Source organism: Arachis duranensis, chromosome 2 (assembly GCF_000817695.3).
Source record: "Arachis duranensis cultivar V14167 chromosome 2, aradu.V14167.gnm2.J7QH, whole genome shotgun sequence".
NCBI lineage: Eukaryota > Viridiplantae > Streptophyta > Magnoliopsida > Fabales > Fabaceae > Arachis > Arachis duranensis.
In genome coordinates this window covers 80316786-80330081 of record NC_029773.3, presented here as the reverse complement: position 1 = coordinate 80330081, position 13296 = coordinate 80316786, and positions in this window count along the sequence as shown.

Sequence of the window (13296 nt, the reverse complement as noted above, 5' to 3'; positions counted from 1 at the left end):
ACTCTTAATGGTTTCTTTAATTTTTTTCCAATCAAGTTTTATATTTGAACTAGCAAAGCATTGTGTTGCTCCAGAATCTATAAAAGCATTTATAAATTTTTCTGTTATTTTTATAGTAATAAATGTGGCATTATTACTCAGTCTCTGAGTCTGTTTCTGAGACATATTCAAAAATATAGTCTAAGTTATCATCAGATTCCTCTAAAGGTTCCATAAAACAAGACTTAGCAATTTCTATTTGTTTAGTAAGATCTTTTTTGTCCTTCTTTTTCGGACATTCATTTGCATAGTGTCCTTCTTCTTGGCAATACCAACACTTACAGTTTTCTTTTTTATTTGGGCAATAGTTACTTTTTTGCCTTTTATTTTTATTGTTATTTCTTGTTCTAAAATACCTCTTTTTTCTCCAGTTTGGATAGTATTTTCTTTTTCTAAATTGATATTTTCTTTTTCTCTGAAAATTTTTATTAAGCCCATATTTTTGGGGTATCTCTTCATTATCCTGACAGCAAATTCTAATTATATTTGCAAATCTTTTTTGAGTTGCTTCTTGCATACAACGTTCTTTTATTTCCTCTCTTATTGCAGCGGTTGCTCCACCAAAATTATTTTCAATTGTTCCTCTATTTATTTCTCTTATAAATCTTCCCATTATAAATTCGTTAGCAGGATATGGAAGTTTTGTTATATACATACTAAGATAATGATTTTTATCTTCTTCTTTTAATTTGTAATAATGTATTCTATATTCACATATATAAGATTCCACATTACATAGATCATATATCTGGATATTAGCTAAATGGTTTTTTGCCTCTTGATATTCTTTATTATAGACTTCTTGTTTATGATCTATAATATTTTTTCCAAAAAATTCTTTATATAAAATCATCATTATATATAATATCTTATCATAAGCTGTTATTTTTGTTGCTAAATCTTCTATTATTTGGTTTTCTATTGATGTCATATAATCTCTTATAGTTCCTTTAGTATGAAATCCTATGTAATTCCAAATATCTCTTCCAGACAATTCACTAATCTTTGGATTAGTAAAAGCTTCTAATAAAAAGAATTCAACCAATTTTCGAAAATTTCTTTTTCATTCTTTTTACAGTCTAAATCAAGCATTCTTTCTCCTTCCATTTCCTGGATTTTAGGAACGTATTTTGATGGTATTTTTGTATATTTTGAATCTTTATTTATAAACCCTTTTTTAAAAGCATAATTATCAAAACCTGTTTCCCATTTATATTGAGATTGGTTATCTTTAGATGTTCCAGCTTCATTTTTTACTTGTATTGGAATTGCTGGTTCTTCGTCACTTGAATAATCTAGGATGTGTTCTTCATTTTCTATATTTTCAGAATTTACTAATTCTTCTTCTATTTGAAATCCTTGTTCCATAATATTATTTTCTTGAGTCATTTTTAATTGTTTAAAAAGCATTGTAACTTCTTCTAATTTTTCTTCAATATTCATAATTTTAGTGGTGGTTTTACTTTTAGATCTGTTATGTTAATTATATTTTGAAATTTTTCTTCTTTGGAATTCTCTTTTTCTTTATTTCTTTGAAATTTTATGGCTACTAATATTTCTTCAAGCATATCTACTATAGAATTTAATTGTGGGTTAAAAGTATGATAGAGATGTAGGGAATCATTTCCATGGTAACATTTCTTAGAAATTCCGTGTGAAAAATAAGTTTTTTCAGGTTTTTGAAGTTCTTCAATAAAACTTATAGTAAAATAAAGATTTTGAGAAAAATCATTTTGTATTGATTTTAAGAATTCGGTATCATTACAGTTAACATTAGTTAAAATCATTAGTTTTTGATCTATTAATTTTGATAACTTGATTATTTCTTCTCTTAAATCTTCTAATTTACTTTTTTCCATTAGATGACGCTTTTCTTTATGAAGAGTTACGGTTTAAAGTGTGGCTTTAGAAAGTGTGGTGTAGACAAATCTTTAAATCTGTACCACTTTTGATCTATATACTAAAATTCTCCATAAAAGTAATGTTAGTGTGTTGTTGTTATCATTTTTAGGGTTAAATTTGATAACTTAGAAAAAAAAAAGGTTAAGTGTGGAAAAAAATTAGGTGAAAAACTAAATTTTAGGGGAAAGAATTTTATCGGTATATTTTTTTATAGTGCCAAAATAAACACGATATAGCTACGTTTTTTAAGTGTGTCGGTTTCTCTCTATGACCACGCTTTTTAAGCGTGACAAAAAAAAATAATGGCCAAATTTTTAATCAGTGACCACTCTCGTAAAAACGTGCTAATTTTTTTATGGTCACATTTTTCAAGCGTGGCTAAATTTTAAATAAGTAGCTACTCTCGTAAAAACGTGCTAAAAAAGCGTGCCAAAAAAATGTGGCCAAATCTTAAATTAGTGGCCATCCTCGTAAAAGTTTGGCCATTTGCTACTTTTAGGCTCGCTTTTAAAACATGAAAAAAAAAAGTGTGCCAACAGACCTTTTTTCTTGTAGTGAGATTTTTCAGTGAGTGCAGTTTTCTTTTGAAGTCAACCTTTTTATTTAATGATGGCTTGATGTGACGTCTTCTATTGAAATCATGAGCACATGTTCTAATCCCTAAATCTTTTCTACCTCTAGTTATACATTACAGACTTGCAAATGAGGGAAAGTGTCTTGCTTTGTACAGGTAAACACCCGATACTTTAGTTAGCTTTGCATGATGATAGCATATGGTTTGCATCAACTGATTCTTCTGTTCATAGATGGCCTACTAAAGGGCGCAACCCTCAAGATTTTTGAAAGTGGCAATTCTTTCTTAGCTGGAAATTTGCCCTTTTCGAGAGTGAGGATGTCACTAGAAGGATCTACTCCTGTATGTTACATTTATCTCTCAATTGCAATTTTTCAGTTTTATTATATTGTCTACTAGTGCTGTACAACTCTGAATATGGGCATCTAAAGATGAAGCATATTTGGCATTCCTTTGTAGTTCTTCCTTTTTGGTATACACAAATCCATCTTCCAAAGAAGTTTCTTTTCAAATTTAGATGTTGTTTTGGTTTTGGGCATTACTTTTGTATCTTGTTGTTGCCATTATAAATATCGTTAGGTTCCTGCATACAAAGAACCAACCTTGACTATTCTTGGTATCCCTGCTATAATACAGCATGAAGTTTTAAATAATAAGAGCATGTCCTGACAAAGGTAATAGAGGAGCACGACAAGAATTATATTTATTTAACTGAGGCTGAGGACATAGACAATACTTTAAAAGGTAAATTTTTTATCTCCTTAAAAATATTTTATGACATCATTTCTCTTTAAATTTATCGCTGTGAAAGATTTATGTATGATGATTTCTCTGTATAATAGAGATATATTTTAATAAATGATTTATTGGATCTATTAATTGGTGGGGGCGGCAGGGTGGGTTGAGAAAGAGTGCATAGTGAGCATGATGATGAAAATGGTGGTATGTGAGGACATGGCTTTTTGTTATTTTCATTAATAAGCACGATTATCTTACTTGAATTGATTAATTTGAGCTAGGCTTCCAACATCTCTTACTTGATTTCAATTCTGTTTTTCAAGACTTTTCTTTTTAACAAGGTATCATTATTCTATTTGTTACATCCATCATGATTCTGGATGTAAATTATTGCTCACCAGAATGATAATATTTACTAGCGATATAATATTGCTCTTTAGGTAAACTGTATAAGAGTTAGAATCAAATTGTAAGGGATAGCACCAACTTAGTTTAGTTAAGTAGCAAAACTTGAACAAGAAAATCAAGATTCAAGTATTAAATAGTTAGTTTTTTATAGTAGTTGTGAGAGTCTCTGACTTGGTGCACTAGACTATTAATAACTCTCACTATGTAATTGAGGTGTAATTGTTATCATTTTTCTGAATAATAGTTTAGTTTGCTTTCACTGCAAGTTATCTATTTTTCTAGCTTCTGCATCTTTCTATTTAGTCCTAGTTCATTATTTCTTATTTTTTCTTTAGGAAAGTTTTTAGTTGCTTGTCATTCATTGAATTAAGAGAAAAAGTTTTCACAAATGAGGCCGGTATCAATTTAAGCAAAATATATATTGCTCAAACTTATTATAATATTTTTAATTTTTCTTTATTTCAATTTCACGTTTCAAATCACGTAAAATTATTATGTTTGCGTAGCTGCGTATGGTGGGCTAGTTCCACACACCGCACAAGATATGATAGCGGGTTTGAAGACCATGGATTTTATTTTCATACAATTTATATTTTATCAAGTGATAAATCTGTCACTGAAATGAGGTCAAATAAAATAAAATCCTATCTTGGTCTTTGTCCTTGAAATTATAAATATTAATTTGATTATATTATAGCTTAACTAAATTTATTTTTATGAAGATAAATGCCCCTTGTATGTCTGAATAGAAATAATATCTGAATAGAAACATTAGAGGGTAAGGTTGATGTGATTAAAAAAGAAGTAGATAAACTAAAATCGCTTGTTAAGATGATGCTGCAACAAAAAAGCTCAGGAGTAGACCTTGAGATGTTAGCTGCTCAACTAGGAAGCACTTTGGAAATCCGAACAATGATGCGCATGAAGAGGTATTATTTGTTGTTAAAGTTTCTATATGTTATCATATCTTAAATAATGGTTGATTATGTTGATGTTAATTCAATAATTTTCTGTATCCAAATAGAAGAATGTTATGATATATATGTTTGTCTTCTCTCTCTTAAACATTTTTAGTAAACATTATTAGTATTAAAGATGTGTAATTTTATATTTGATTTTTTTTTGTTTATAGGAAAACTATGTTGAAGGGGAAATCGAACTTGATTAAGGTCAAATTTTTAAGAGCAAATGTTACAGAGTAAAAGGCATGAACTTGTGGACATGATGATAAATCTATTTGCTACTTAGCTATTTCAACTCTTTCTTGTCATTATAATTATTGCAAAATTTGATGATATAGTTCGAGGTTGTCATGACTTAGGCTATAGTATTATGGTATTTTGAAAAATGATGATGATATAAATACAAGTAGTTATAATCTAGATTAATATTATGTTATCTTGCAATGATAATATAATGTGATTGTGAATTTTACAACAGTTTTATAAGTCAAATTTGATGAAAAATGTTCAATTATTTTTATTTAGTGACTTGATTCAAATAGTTTAGATTATTTATTGATACTAAATAATTAAAAAAAATTAGAATTAATTTCATTCACAAGAAGACTATTGTAAATAAAGAATTATATATTACAAAAAACTGTTGTCAAAAGTTACAAAAGACAATGGTGTTAAAACCGTTGTTAAAGATGATTACAAAATGGCAATGGTATTAAAACCGTTGCCAAAAAATGACACCAATGGTAACGCTTTAAAATCATTGTCTTAGACGACTATAAAATAAAAATGGTATTAAAACCGTTGCCAAAAAATGATACCAACAGTAACGCTTTAAAACCGTTGGCTTTGTGAATAATAAAACTACAACAGTTTAAAACTGTTGCCTATCCAGTTATGGTTTTAAACCGTTGGATCATGAAAGAGAACAGTTCTAAACGTTGCTTATCGAGTAACGGTTCGAAACGGTTGTTTAAAATTTTCTTTCAAAACCGTTGTCTATGCCAATAACTTTGGCAACGGTTTTTTGTTACCGTTGCCTATGAGCATTGGTAACGGCTGCATATACCACAGGTCAAAAACCGTTGCCAAAGAATTGCCTAAATTTTTAGGAACGGTTTTTTTATCTATGGCAACAATTTTTTACCTTTGCAAAAATCCTTATTTGCTGTAGTGCACCTTTCAGACATTCTGAAACTCGCACAGATGATGTTGGAGCTCGAAGCCTTGAACACGCAATGGAGAAGGAGCTCAGATGAGGGCTAACCAGCATCACAAGCATGGCGACACCACGACAGAAACTCGACAAAAACAGAGGAGAAAGGATCGCAATAACAGCGGACTGGAGGCCTGAAGCTCGAACAAGCGACAGAAAGGGAACACAACGACGAAAGCACGGCAATACAGAGGCAGCGAAAGCTCAAAACAGATGCAGCGGAAGCTCAGAACAAGTATGGCAGAAGCTCAGATCTCAAAACACGCATAAAAGCTCAGAACAGATAGAAAAGTGTGGCAAACAGATGCGTTGATACAACGCTGGAGCAGTACAGAGGACGGCAGTGCCTGGATGTTGAAGAACGGTGACACGATGGAGGCTTCCTCTCTATTGCACGTAACTGCGTACTTCCCTGCATTTTGCTCGTGGTGGGTAGGCCAAAGAGAAACATAGCTGGGGGTATTGAAAATTTATGGTTTTGATTTTTTTTTCCAAAATAAAGTTTCGAAATGGAGTCGTTAGAGCAGTTTTTTAAGAACCGGTTGGGTCCTGGTTCGATCAAACCGACCAATTTCTGGCTAGTTTTAATGGTCCTATGTGCTTTTTTTAGGGAGGCAGATTTAATTTCCTTATTGTCCGAGTTGCTCCAGTCACTAGTTCCCGGTCTGACCGGCCCAACCGATCGATTTTAATGTTTTTTAGAACCATATAAAGCAAGTACTAACTGTTATATATACAAATACAACTGTGCACTCGCTGTTATCTATACAAAGTCCGTTGTAACTACTATTTTCTTTATTATAGAATAATAACTAGATCCAGGTTATCGCTAGTATCAAATTACTTCTTACTAAAAAAGGGTATCAAGAATAGCTAGCTAATCTTGATGTCATCACGAGAAATTCTATGATCTCAGCATTTGGCACACAAGTACTTATCTACCACTTCAACCCCTTAAATTTTTAATCACGTTCTTTTTGTCCTTCTTCCTCACTCACTCACTCATCAATTCTTCACGTAGCCCTTCCTTCTTCCTCACTCTTTTTCTTCTTTTTCATTCATTCTTTTTGGGATAATCAGAGTCGAATATACTCTCATTATATTAAACACTATGAGCGTGAGTGAAAACACACCAAAATTGATGTTAAGCATCACCAATAAATACTACAAATAAAACTGTAAAGACTGTAATTTCATACAGGTGAACAATAACCGTATAGGTAAATAGTACTATACGGCGAATAGTACCCATACAGTGAACAGTATGCAAGGAAAAGAAATTGTTGGGGAAAAACCATGGGCCAAACTCTGAAAATATCCACTATATTTAATCGTAATTACAATATAGTGCAATCACAGTGAGACACTCTTCTACTACAATTTGTAGTAATTAATAAGTACTAAAGAGTCTACCTAAAATCCAGTGTTTATTCTTCACAACACTCTAATTTTATATCACACACTCTCTATAATATTTCATTCACTACAAAAGTATCTCACTAAAAAATTTACAATAAGCTTTGATTTCTAACTTCCAATTGATGCTCTTAACCTATCTACCAGGAGGCCTCTTTTATAGGCCAAAATTTGCACGATAGAACCAGGTTTATACAGCTGTGTTTGTGCCACATTTTCTTCCTTTCAATGCCAACTTATTGATTTTACAAAGCCATCAACTTTGACCAAAAATAGAAGCCGTTAACCGTCCAATAATCTCCACCTTGGCTTTTATTTTTTGTAGTAGTTTTCAACTTCTATGAAAACTGACTAAGTTCAAACAATGTATAAACTTATTAATTGGTAGTGGTTTGGTCATCATATTTGTTGGGTTCTCAGGTATAGCTATCTTCTGAATAACAACAACAACTCCAGTATTGATACTATCTCTGATAAAATGAAGTCAAACGTTAATGTGCTTAGTCCTTTCATGATGGACTGGATTCTTAGCCAAGTGAATAGCACTTTAACTATCACAATGTATGATTGTACCTCTTGACTTAATCCAAAAGATCATGTAGCCAAATACTTTCTTTAACAACTTTAGTTAATACCATCTACTCAGCTTTAGTTGTTGATAGTGCAACTATAGATTGCAATATCACCTTCCAGCTAATAGTACATCCAAAGAATGTAAAGATATAGCCCGTCAATGCCCTTTTTTTTATCTAGATCAGCTGCATAATTAGAATTAGCATAGCCAACAACTTCGTAATTCTTCTGACCATTAAACACCAAACATACATCCATCGAGCTTCACAAGCACCTCATAATCCATTTCACAGCTTCCTAGTTTACCTTTCTAGAATTGCTCATAAATTTGTTGACTACACTTACTACTTGTGAAATATCTGGCCTAGTGCATACCATGGCGTACATGAGACTATCAACAGTACTAAAATATGGTATACGAGACATAAGCTCCTCCTTCTCCCCAGTTTTCGAACATTCTTTTGTAATATCACTCTATTGTGTTATGTACAACCGACCATAATGCCTCTTCTTATGAATTTTTATTCCCAGAATTTTCTTTGCTACACCCAAGTCTTTCATGTCGAATTCCTTTCCCGACTAAGCCTTCAACTTGCTCATTTCATTAATATCATTGGCTACAATTAGCATATCATCAACATACAACACAAATAAATTTATGAACCATCTAAAAGCTCTTTAGAGTAGATGCAGTTATCATGTTGGTTTTTGTTATAACCAATACTAATCATAAAAGCATCAAACCTGTTGTTCCATTGCCTAGGAGGGGATTGCTTCAAGTCGTACAATGACTTCTTCAACAAGCAAATATGATCTTTCTTCTCAGTTAGGTTTTTGAATTTGTCTCTTTTCTCTGCCAGTTACAATACTGTATGGTTTTTCTTTTCTGGTTTCTCCACTAGTATCTCTAATTTGATTCATCTTGTTGTTCTACTTCAGGTTGAGTAGTAGTTGAAGTGATAGGCTAGTTTTCTTGTTCTTGCTTTATCTTCTTATCATCGAACTCTAGCGCCATCTACTTCTAGACACCATAATCTAGGTTTGCATGATCTACTTTAAACTCCTGCTTTTAATTTACCATTGAAGCCTGGTTAAAAGTGACATTTCTACTTATCACTTTCTCTGTACACTACAATCTGTAGCCTTTCACCCTATCGTTTATACCCTAGAAATATGCATCTTCTTGCCCTCGCCTCAAGTATAACATCACTCACACGTGAATATGTAGGGCAACCAAATATCTTGAAATCAGAATAATTCATGGGTTGATCGGAGCATACTATAAGAACCTAATTTTCTACTCCAAATGTTTTGAGTGAATTTTCGAAAACATTTTTTCGTAGAATAAATATACACGTATATGTGTTAGATAAATATTAATTTTCTGACGATGAGATATGGTAATTCAAGGATTACCGTTATAATTAATTATTCTACGGAATAATTATTTTTACAAGTTAATCACTACCTCTTTAATTAACTAGATGATGAATTAATTAAAGATAAGTATACATATATCATTAGGATTAGCTAGCCATGATTGAAATTCTTACCACACTATTTTTTCCTCTTATAACCGAACCCTTGCCACCTCTACTAGGCCAACCATGATTAAATTCCCTAAACACACTCTCTTTTTCTCTCATCACCAAACCCACCATGCATCAACCATGATCGCACCTTTGGTTACGATGCTTAGTTTACCATTAACTCATTTAATAACCATTACACATGTTAATCCTTTACCACAACAACAAAACACCGAAGCCATGCACCCTTACACCTAGTTCCCCTAATAGCCTTTATAAAGTGTACCTTAAAATGATCTTCAAGAAGAAAAAGAAAGAGAGTGTTGCGAGAGTAGAGAAACACCGAAGAAGAAAAAAAGAAAGAAAGAAAGAAAGAGAGCAAGCTAACCAAGAGGAGGGAAGATCGAACACCATGCCATCACCATCGAGTTCTTGCCTTCCCTAGGAGGTTGGGAAGCTTGAATTCCTTCCATCTGTATACTTTCTTTGCTGTCAAGAATCTGTTCATAACATGAGGAACTTCAATATCCCTTCCTTCATCAATTCGGTTCAAGTTTTTTTTGTGTAACCTTAATTATGCTTCCTTCTAGCTCAAGCAATTGCTTAACTTTTTTCAATACCAACCTAGCCCCTGAACTCTTGAAATTCAAGGAGGTGAGTGCTTCATCTTCTTCCCTCATGTGATCATGAATTTAGCCCTTAAGGCCATGATGATGATAAGAATTGAATTGAGATGCTTTAGGTGTGTAACCGAGAAGACAGTTTGGAGACAAAGTTCATCGAATATTGACATCAAACAAGCATGGGATAAGATAGATAGAATGCCATGTTTTCTGATGTGTTTGCTTGTGATGATTGATGGTTCATTACATTTTATTAATGAAAAGTGCATTTTGAATTCTGTTTTGACATGATGCAGAAAGTGAATGTTTAATTATGTATATGCACTTGTAAAAATGTGAATTGATAATTCTGAGTTCTTGGGGTTGTACTAAACATTCTTAAAACTTTGCTTAATCAAAAAGAAGATAGAATTATGGTTTTAGAAGAATTATAACCGTAGATATAAAATTTGGTATATGAGGTTGTTAAATTACTTGATGCAAAATTTTTGCATGTTTGCAGTAACTTGGAACAAACTCTAGGAGCAAACTAGACCACCGTTTTGGATAAAATTATTTTTATGTAAAAACTTGGTGTGTCTTGAATGTTGCTTTAAAATTTTAGAACTTATTGATCTGTAGATTGAGAGGAATGGATTTTTGAAAATTATTGGTCTCTGTAGAATAGTCTATTCTCTTGCTGCCAAAGCATCAACTTCCAACCAACTTAACTTTTGATTCTGATAAGTGATTAAGTTGAGACCATAAGCAATTTAAAACTTTGTTTGTCTATAACACCCAATTTGAATTTCAAACCAGTGCCATGTTTGACAAAATAAATATGCAGATGGGGAGATGACTAGCTCACTAACTTTTAATAGCTTTCTCTAAAACAGGGCTACGTTCCCAATGGTATATCTTTTTTATGTGACATGATATTGATCTAAAATTTGGTATGTTTGAAAGCTAAGCCAGTTTCCTTTGATGTCACTAATTTTGAAGGACAATTGCTCAGAATTAGATTTTTCATGAATTTATTAAAATCACTGCTCTCTATTATTTTTATATATATATATTTTTTAAATGATGGCAGAACTTCAAAAATTGTTACAAAAATTCATTCAGATCGGATTGCCTCAACACTAGTTTTAAATTAATTAAGGCTTTGGACTTACAGAATCACCTTGTATATGTAAAGTCTCGTACGTGTGTTTTTCACAATATATATGTGCCTTAGAAAGTCAATAGGTTTTGAATTGGTGATCTGTATATAGCAATCACTGTTTTGCATGCATAATTATAGGTATAGGCATCGAAACCAGACATAAAGGGCATCGTCATAAACTTCAGTCTGTCATGGAGCATGAATATAAAATTTGCACAATTCCGAGTCCATTCGTTATATTAATTATTAAATAAAACAATTAATCGCCAGTAGGATGTTAGACTAAATATTCTAAGAAGACACTAGAAGTACATGTTCGAATTTAAAGTAGGCCCTAAGATACCAAGAAGCATCAGCAAAAGTAAATTATGCTGAAATGAAATGTGAATATTCTAGGAAAGACTAGAATTAATTATATAAATTTGTGGTAGCCCAAATAGACCCAGAGCGAACTGTCTAGTGAGAAGAGGTGAGGTTCACTCTGATGGAATCAGAGCAGATTGTCTAGTGAGAAGATTGTCTGGTGAGAAGGAGGAACGTGGGGTAGGTGCTTACTGGAAAAGTTATTTCTCTTCTAGGCACATACTATCGAGTTGCATTATTGACTGGGTTGAGAAACCATATCTGAGCGTAACCTCAGGTAACATTAGGCTACAGATAGACAACCAACGCTTGAGCTCATGGTCTGCCCTAGGGACAGGCATGCATCATGTTGGTTGCACATTTGTAAATTAATTGTGTTTGATATTGTAATTACTTTAAGTGTATGTGTTTGTTTTTTGTTATATATAAAATGAACATGTTACTCGACTCTTTTCTTTTTACTTTTCATTTGACGAGAACGTAAAAACCAAGACCCTAGGATTCCTTTCACCGTGTTGGAAACCTTAGGTTCTCACCCTTCTTTTCTTTTCTTTTTCTCCTCCCTAGATGGGATCGGTGGTGATCTTCTTTGAGATTTTCTGTACGTACATGAGGCTGATCCAGATCTTGCTTAGCATTTTTTTATTTCCGCAATATAGGTTGAACTGATGCCAGATGACCCATAGGGGCACCATGTTGTAACTTCTCAGGCCGCACACTCTGAGCCTGCAGTGGCTGGACCTTCTGATGTACCACCCACCTGGGTTGAGCAGTTGGAAGCAGATTTAGAGTTTGATGAGGAGTATATTCTTGAGGAGGTTGGACCAGTTATCAAGGAGTTGTTTGGAGACCATCCAGGAGTTTGATGTAGCTAACCTTCTGTTTCTTTTAGAGACCATCTCTAGTGGCTGCCACTACTTGTCGACTTTCAGATGTGTTGTGGTCTGTCTTGGGGCTTGGCGGTGCTTGCATGGACCTACCATTCTCTGTGCTCTGCAGCACACTGAGGCACGACAGACATAGCTGGCTGTACTCTGCTGTTGATGTCTTGGATATACTAGAGATTTCTGCAGTGGTGTCCACCTGACCGACAGGTTTACATGTATCTTGTGGCAGCAAGGTAACCATCCTTTATGGTTTGCTTGTGTTTAAAACTTCTAACTCATTATGATGTTCCATAAATTGAATTCGTGTTATTCTTGCAACATGAGGCGAACATGCTCATCGCCATGTGTAACACCCTACCATACAGAGTCTTATGCTTAAGTCATAATTCAGAGATGGCAAGGTATTACGACCTCTAAAATAAAAATTTAGTAAATATAGTAGTATGAATGATTGATTATAACTAAGAGCCTTTGTAGAAAAAAGGGGTAAACAAAAATCGCAACTCGAAAGCGCAACACTCCGATCGATAACGTAACGAACAAGGATAACCAACGCGAGATTATATAAATACAAGGGAGTGTCAAAAACAGGAATATCAAGACTCAAAATCCGGCTGCGAAGATAACCGGTTCGAGCACAATAATATATACATATGATAAAATAAGGAAAACCCCAAAGGAAACCCAAAGGGACACAAATACAGAAAACATATTCTCCAAAATCTCCCATAAGAGGAGTCATCATAGTTTGTATTATTTAATGGAGATAAAAGTATCTAAGAAAAATATATAAACTAAAACAGAGTCCCCAAGAACAAAGGATCTTCGCTAATCCAGAGGTCTCCAGCAGGCCTCAGCGAGAAACCTCACGTCCTGCATCTGAAAACCACAAAATCCGCATGGGTGAGAACCAGAGGTCCCCAGC